Source organism: Panicum virgatum, chromosome 2K (genome assembly GCF_016808335.1).
Source record: "Panicum virgatum strain AP13 chromosome 2K, P.virgatum_v5, whole genome shotgun sequence".
NCBI classification, from domain to species: domain Eukaryota; kingdom Viridiplantae; phylum Streptophyta; class Magnoliopsida; order Poales; family Poaceae; genus Panicum; species Panicum virgatum.
The window spans coordinates 11,465,364-11,473,524 of NC_053137.1; positions in this window are offsets into that span (position 1 = coordinate 11,465,364).

Consider the following 8,161-nt stretch of genomic DNA (forward strand, 5'->3'; position numbering starts at 1 on the left):
AAATAAAATAGGACTAAAAGTATTTGTAAGAATGGATAGAAGAGAAATGGTAATGAAAGGGGAAAATAGAGGGGAGAAAAACGAAAGAATAAAGCAGAAAAGAAAATAGTAAGATCTGGTCGCAACTCATTGAGTAGCAGCAGCCTTATAACCTTCCATGAGCAGCAGCAACCTTAGAGATGCTTAGATTGATAGTCTGATCCTACCACCTTGGACCGCGTAGCTACAGACATAAATAGATAATGGGCTGAATTTACACCACCGATCTACGGAGTAGAATTTTTTAGGCAATGGATCGATCATCTATAGCGCGGGCGATGTACACCCTCCACCGCGTGCGTGTGCTGGTTCTGTTAAGTACTGAAGAGTGCAGTCTACTACCAATGTCTTATTTAGTTGCTGTTGAAAGTTTTTGAAATATAATCTTTTTACATTTAAAGTATAAAATATAGATTAATCTTAAAACTAATTACAGAACTCGTCTGTAAACTATGAGACGAATTTATTAAGACTAATCGATCCGTCATTAGCATATAGTTACTGTAGCGATTACTGTAATAATTTAGTGTCTAATCATAGTCTAATTAGGCTCATTAGATCCGTCTCGCAATTTACAAGCAAACTATGCAATTCGTTTTTCATTTCATTTAGATTTAATACTCCATGCATGTAATATTCTCTTTCGATGTGATAGTTTTGGAATTTTGAATTTTGCAACTAAACAAGGTCCAAATTAAACTTCCTATTAGAATCTTTGACAAACATCTGATGTTAAAAGATAAATAACTCAGTCCACTATTTACCGTGGAGAGCTACTTTTCTTCGTCTCCATCGTCAGATAATACTATATGTACGGTATCTCTTTATAAAGTTGTGCATGTACCCATTTGTCGGGTACCACAATTAGGGACACCCTAATTGGGGTACTGTGATCGCTTAAAAACACAAACACCTGTTGAGACAACTGGGCCCATAAATGCCCACGGCTTGCTTCCCATCTGGAAGAAAGGAAAGGACTCAAAGAAGCCCAGCGTGCGGCCCATTCGCATCCCCCTCGAACCCGCGGAACGATCTCCGCCTCGCTCGGGGGTCCCTCTCGGGCCCGCTGGACAATCTCCGCCTCGCTCGAGGGTAGCAGATCTACCCTCGAGCGGGTGACACATCTCCGCCTCGCTCGAGGGCTCCCCTCGTGACCCTCGATCGCGCAACACATCTCCGCCTCGCTCGAGGCCATCTCTCGGCTAAGGGACAAATGGCCCCGCCGCCCAACCGCTCGTCGTACGAAGTCATTAAAAGCCAGCCACTCTGCCACGGCTCAAAGGACGGGCGGCGTCAGGCTGCCACTCCCACAGTAGATATGACCGGGGTCCCATCCGCTGACTCCGGTCACCGCTCCGCCATCCCGGTGGCTGTAGCGGCACTGTGGGACATGCGACGCGAGACAAGACAGGCTCGGCACTGCTCCCGTTACTGTTCTGCCGACGCCGACCATCCGGACTCACCTCCCACTGGGGAAAGGGTCCGGCGATGTCACGTGTCCTCCCGAGAGGGGCACTCGGCACAAATGGACGGGGTCCTGGACCTCCCCCCTTCAGGGTCCAGGACTTCCACGTGTCCCCCGGCCCTTCTAGGGTGCACACCCGCACTCCGACCAGGGGGCCCGGGGCCGCCATGCACCCCATCGCCGCTGATGCATGCAGGACCCTAGTCCGCAGGGCCCACCGAACGCCGCCGCGCCGTATATGGAACACCATACATCAGCCACGACCACGCCCCCTGCAGGGACACTGCAGGACGACCGGCGCGATCTTAGCAGGACCAAGGACGAAATCCAGGACGACAGCGACGCGCGCCGCCTTCCCACAGTGTACTTCCTACAGTATCCAACCACTGTGCCCCGCGATTTGGGGGAAACGATGACTTCTATGCCCTCACTCATGTGCACCGCCCCTCCTTGTAACTATAAAAGGAGGAGGTGGGCTTCCTTTGGGCTCTCTCACACTCTCACTCGGCCGATCCCGCTCTGGTTTCTCTTTTCCAAGAGGACGTTCAGGGACCACTAAGGACTCATCTCAACCGACTCCGCTTCTAGCAGAGACCTGGGAGCTTCCCTCCCTCTCTCGCCTTGTCTGTACCCCCTACTACAAGCACTCCGGGTGCAAGATAATACAGTGCCCTCGCACACCCCCTTTGCTGGACGTACGGCCCCGCGGCCGGAATCAGGATAAACCGTGCGTTACTGTGATTGCCTCTTGCATCATCATCTGGGACGAGGAAACACGCAACATTTACTAGTTGGGATTCGGGCCCCCGGGTCGGGACACCGACAGTTGGCGCGCCAGGTAGGGGAGCGCTGCGTGATATTTTCTCTCTCTTTCCCATTTGATCTCCAGGGATGGCGGGCAGACCCAACCCATACCCCATGGGTGTTTCGGATCCGCTTCCAGCAGGACGCGTGATCTCGTTCGGGAGTCTCGAGTTCAGAGCAACCGGCAACGGTTACCTCATGCAGCTCCTCTCCTCCGAACGCGACCCCGTCACTTCTACTTCACCAGCCCGGCGCAACAGGCGCTCGGGTCAGCGTTCGCGACAAGCACGCACGGAGCGGCGTCGCGCGGCTCGCCACTGCTCCCCCACGTGGGTTGAGGCTGGCATGTCGCAACTCAGCGTCACCGCCAACGGAGCCACCGTTTCGTCATCACGTGCCTCGGCATCATCTGCGCTGGCATCGTCACCTGCGGCAGCACCAGTGCTCCCTAGGGGGGGTTCGACCTCGCCATCACTCTTCCCCTTCGGGATGCGCAACACTGCCGCCCGCGCCTCGTCAACCGGCGCTAACTTTATCGAGCGTGAGGACCTGCCGGGTCATCATCTTCTGTCGATCCGCAGCCTCATCACGTCGTCTCCTGACGAATCCTACCCCGAGACGGCAAACTCGATCGCCGACGACGTCAACTTCTTCATGAACAACTTCACGGCCGAGGAGGCCGAGGACTACTCCGGCTACCACCAAATCAAGATGAAAGAGTCCGACCAGCTCGCGACTTCTTTTATCACACCCTTCGGCATGTACTGCTACGTTACGATGCCCTTTGGCCTCAGAAACGCCGGAGCCACATACCAGCGGTGTATGCTCCACGTTTTCGGAGACCATCTTGGGCGCAGCGTAGAGGCATATGTCGATGACATCGTTGTGAAATCCAGGAAGGCGGACGACCTGGTTGCTGATCTCAGGATCGCGTTCGATTACCTACGAGCCAAAGGGGTAAAACTTAACCCCGAGAAGTGCGTGTTCGGGGTGCTTCGAGGCATGCTCTTGGGCTTCATTGTCTCCCAGCGGGGCATCGAACCCAACCCTGACAAAGTCTCGGGCATCACTCGGATGGGACCGATCCGAGACCTAAAGGGGGTACAGAGGGTCATGGGATGCCTAGCGTCCCTTAGCCGTTTCATCTCGCGTCTCGGCGAGAAAGGCTTACCCCTGTATCGACTCTTGAGGAAAACCGAGCGCTTCACGTGGACCCCCGAAGCTCAAGAAGCCCTCGAAAGGCTGAGGACATCGCTCACCCGTGCCCCCATTCTCACACCACCTACGGACGGTGAGCCCCTCTATTTGTACGTAGCTGCGACGACCCAAGTGGTCAGCGCGGTGATCGTGGTCGAAAGACAAGAGGAGGGTCATGCTCTGCCCGTCCAACGGCCGGTGTACTACATCAGCGAGGTATTGTCTGAAACTAAGACACGATATCCGCAGATTCAAAAGCTGCTCTACGCAGTGGTTTTGGCTCGGCGCAAGCTGCGCCACTACTTCGAGGCCCATCCCGTCACCGTGGTCTCGTCTTTCCCCTTGGGAGAGATAGCCCGCAACCGGGAAGCCGAGGGTAGAATTGCCAAATGGTCTGTGGAGCTGATGGGAGAAACACTCACCTACGCCCCCCGCAAGGCAATCAAGTCCCAAATCTTGGCCGACTTCGTGGCTGAGTGGACGGACACTCAGCTACCTCTACCGCAAATCTAGGACGAATGCTGCACAGTGTACTTCGACGGATCGGTGATGAAAACCGGCGCTGGAGCCGGCCTACTCTTCATCTCACCCCTCGGAGAACACATGCAGTACGTGATATGTTTGCATTTCCCCGCCTCTAACAACATGGCGGAGTACGAGGCCCTCCTCAGTGGCCTCCGCATCGCCATCGAGCTCGGCATCAAACGCCTCGACGCCCGCGGCGACTCTCAACTCGTCGTCGACCAAGTAATGAAGGAGTCTAGCTGTCACGACGCGAAGATGGAGGCGTACTGCAACGCAGTGCGCTGCCTCGAAGACAAGTTCGACGGCCTAGAGCTCAACCATGTCCCGCGCAAGTACAACGAGGACACCGACGAATTAGCCAAGATCGCGTCGGGGCGGACCACCGTCCCCCCAAACATCTTCGCTCGAGACATCATCAAGCCCTCCGTCGAGTTCAAGGACCCGACGGAGTCAGGCCCCTCATCCATTGGGCCCTCCGGCGGGAACCCCCCGGCGGACGAGGTCGAGCCCATGGACATTGACTTCGGCACCACCTCCGCGGACGAGGCCGAGGCAATGGAAGTTGATGAGGCCCCCACTTCGCAAGATTGGCGCGTCCAGTACCTTGACTGGATGATTCGAGGGGTCCTACCCTCGGACCGCGCTCAGGCGCGACGCCTCGCAAGGAGGGCTAAGTCCTTCGTCCTAATCGACAACGAGTTACACAAGCGCGGTCCCTCGGGTCTCTTACAACGATGCATCCCCATCTCCGAGGGCAAGGAGCTGATCCGCGACATCCACGCTGGCATCTGTGGCCACCACGCTGCGCCGCGCACCCTCGTGGGTAACGCGTTTCGGCAAGGCTTTTACTGGCCCACCGCGGTCACCGACACCACCGACGTTGTGCGGACCTGCGAGGGTTGCCAGTTTTATGCGCGAAAAACACATCTCCCGGCCCATGCTCTGTAGACCATCCCCATCACGTGGCCGTTCGCCATGTGGGGACTAGACCTCGTCGGACCGCTGAAGAAGGCGCCCGGGGGCTTCACCCACTTGCTGGTGGCGGTCGACAAGTTTTCCAAATGGATCGAGGCTCGACCCATTGGCAAGGTCAAATCCGAGCAAGCAGTCCAATTCTTCACCGACATCGTCTTCAGGTTCGGGGTCCCGAACTCGATCATCACCGACAACGGCACCCAATTCACAGGCAAGAAGTTCTTGGAATTCTGCGACAGCTTCCACATACGTGTAGACTGGTCGGCTGTGGCACACCCACAGACGAACGGGCAAGTGGAGCGTACCAATGGCATGATCCTCCAAGGACTAAAGCCAAGGATCTTCAACAAGCTGAACAAATTCGGCCAGAGGTGGCTCACGGAGCTACCCTCGGTCATTTGGAGCCTGAGGACGACCCCAAGCAGAGCTACGGGCTTTTCCCCATTCTTCCTCGTCTATGGCGCCGAGGCCATTCTCCCCACTGACTTGGAGTACGGATCGGCGAGGCTCAAGGTATACCAAGAGCAACGAAACCGGCGAGCTTGCGAAGACTCGCTGGACCAAGTGGACGAGGCTCGAGACATGGCGCTCCTCCACTCTGCGCGCTACCAGCAGTCCTTGCGAAGGTATCAAGCGCAGAGGGTCCGGCGCCGAAACCTCAACAAAGGGGACTTGGTGCTGAGGCTCCGACAGGACAACAGGGGCCGCCACAAGCTCTCACCTCCATGGGAAGGACCATACATAATCGCCGAGGTGCTCAAACCCGGCACGTACAAGCTGGCAAACGAAAACGGCGAAGTCCTCACCAACGCCTGGAACATACAACAGCTACGTCGCTTCTATCCCTAGCGTTTCAAGCTATTCGTACATCGTTTGTTCTCGCAGTTTAATTTTCCCAAAAAAGTAAAGAAGTACACTTTACTTGTCTATTTTTGGGAACCATCCGGGCCCTCGAAGGCTAGGATGCGCGCTAACACTGAGGTACGCTCGGCTTTACCCTCGGCAAAGCCGAGCCTCCCTCGGGGGCTACTACGGGGGGAACCCCCGAACGTCCCCAAAAAGTCGCCAATGTTTTTCGAAATATTTCCGTCTCGACCCTAAGCTTCTCGTATCCTTGGAAAAAATGGACGCGAGGCGTAAGCAGCTACGGTACGGGGCCGGCCGAGTCGTGGGGCCGCCTACGCCTCCGGGATACGGCACCCCTCTCACCACCCTACGCCTACGTTGCTTATGAACGCAAACTTTCTCGCAGATGTTTATCTAAGTCGCATACGAAGAACACAGAAATAAAGTAAAGAAACATAGGCTCGAACGCACAAGGCCTCGACGGGCCACACATTCAAATTACGAAATAAAATCTCTTATATTCATAGGATGTGATTACAAAGCGCGACTATGATATAAACACTAATCTATTTACATGGGCTTCAAGGCCCAGTTTTCCTACAGGCTACCATCCCCCCCCCTTGCGGGTCTTCAGGGGCGTGGAATTCGGCAATAGGAGGGATGTTTGCCTCGAGCTTCTCGGCGAGGACGGTGGCGAACTCCACCGCGGCTGCGTCGGCTTCATCCATGATGGCCGATGCGGCGTCCGCGTCAGCATCATTGGGAATGACGTACCCCGACGACACCCTCTGGAGATCCATGAGGTATTGCGTCGAGGCCACGGCGAGAGCCCGCAGGACACCGAGGCGGAAGGTACTCTTGGCGTGCTCGGCAATCCGACCGCCTAGCGCGCGCAGGCGGCTAATCACCGAACTGCCCGAGACGGCACCCTCCCCCTCGAGCTCTTGACACACGCTCACGGCGGTCTGCTCCAGTTCAGCAAACTCCATTTGTGCCACCGTGAGCGCGGTGCGGACCGCTTCCTTCGCCGCGGTCTCGTCCGCCACCTTCTGCCTCAGCTCTGAGCGAAGGAAATCAACGTCAGCTACGAAAAGAAACAAATCAACGAAAAACTCGAAGGTACTCACCTGTGATGTTCCTTTGCGCCTCCTCCCTCTGGGCTCGGGCGGCCTCTCCGAGCGAGGACAGGGAGGCTTCCTTCTCTCTAAGGGCGGCCCCCATGTTCTGGAGCCACCTCCTTCTCCTCGAGGGCCTCGCCCTGTTCCCGGAGGGTCCCGGTGAGCGCAACCACGGCTACCTCCTTGTGGAGGAGCTCGGCCTTCTGCTGCTCGAGCGTGGTGCTGTGACGCTGCAGCTCGGCGCTCTGCACCTCAGCCTCGCGAGCTTTCTCCTCGAGCGCCGCCCGAAGGCGTTGCAGCTCGGCAGCTTGCGTCTCGGCCTCCTGGGCCTTCTGCTCCACTGTCGCCTTCTGGGCGTCCCGCTCATCGACAGCCCGCGCCAATTCCTCCTCCAGCGCCCGCTGACGCGCCCCCAGATCCGCCATTTTCGTATTGGCGTCAATGTTCTTGAGCACCAGCTCGGAGTTGTGCTGCCCGAGCTGGCTCATCTGGGAGTACAGCCGGGTCATCTCGGCGCTCTTTTCGTGCGAGATTTCCCTCAGCTACTGCAGAGGGGAGGACATTGGTGAAGACGCGTAAAAGTTAAACCGAATCCGAGCAATTTTCGGGAGGAAGTATTTACCTGGCTAACCTGGTAATCCACATTCTGGTGGAGCTGGAAGGCGCGGTCGAGGGCTTGCAAGATCTCACGACCCACGCCCATCTGCTTGTCCCAGGCTTCCTCCTCCTCTCGCTCCTTGCGGAGGAACTCCGAGGGGACCCCGGATGGGACGATCGCCCCGAGATGGCCCCCCTCGGACGTCCCCGCCTCGAGCATGCCCGCGCTGGCTGACGCGAACTCGGCGATGTGCGTGGCGGCGCTCGCCGCAGCAGCGGGGTCGATGTCCATCGAGTCCCCATACTCCTCGCTGCTGTCCGACAGCTCCACTACCGCCGTCACACCCCCTTGCGTCGTTGGCACGGGCACTACCGCGACAGTACCCTCGTCCCGGGCCTCCGCGGGCCCCGGGACGGGGGCTCTTTCCACCACCGGCGCCTCTTGTGCCGTCTCCTCCTCTGCGACGCCCTCGCCCTCGGCCCTTGAGGGCTCGAAGACGAGGGTTTCCTCCTCCACACGGTTGGCAGGGCGCTCCTGCGCGCCCCCGCCGGTCTTTCCTCCTGTGTCCGGTCGGGCGGCGCTAGCCGCATTGCC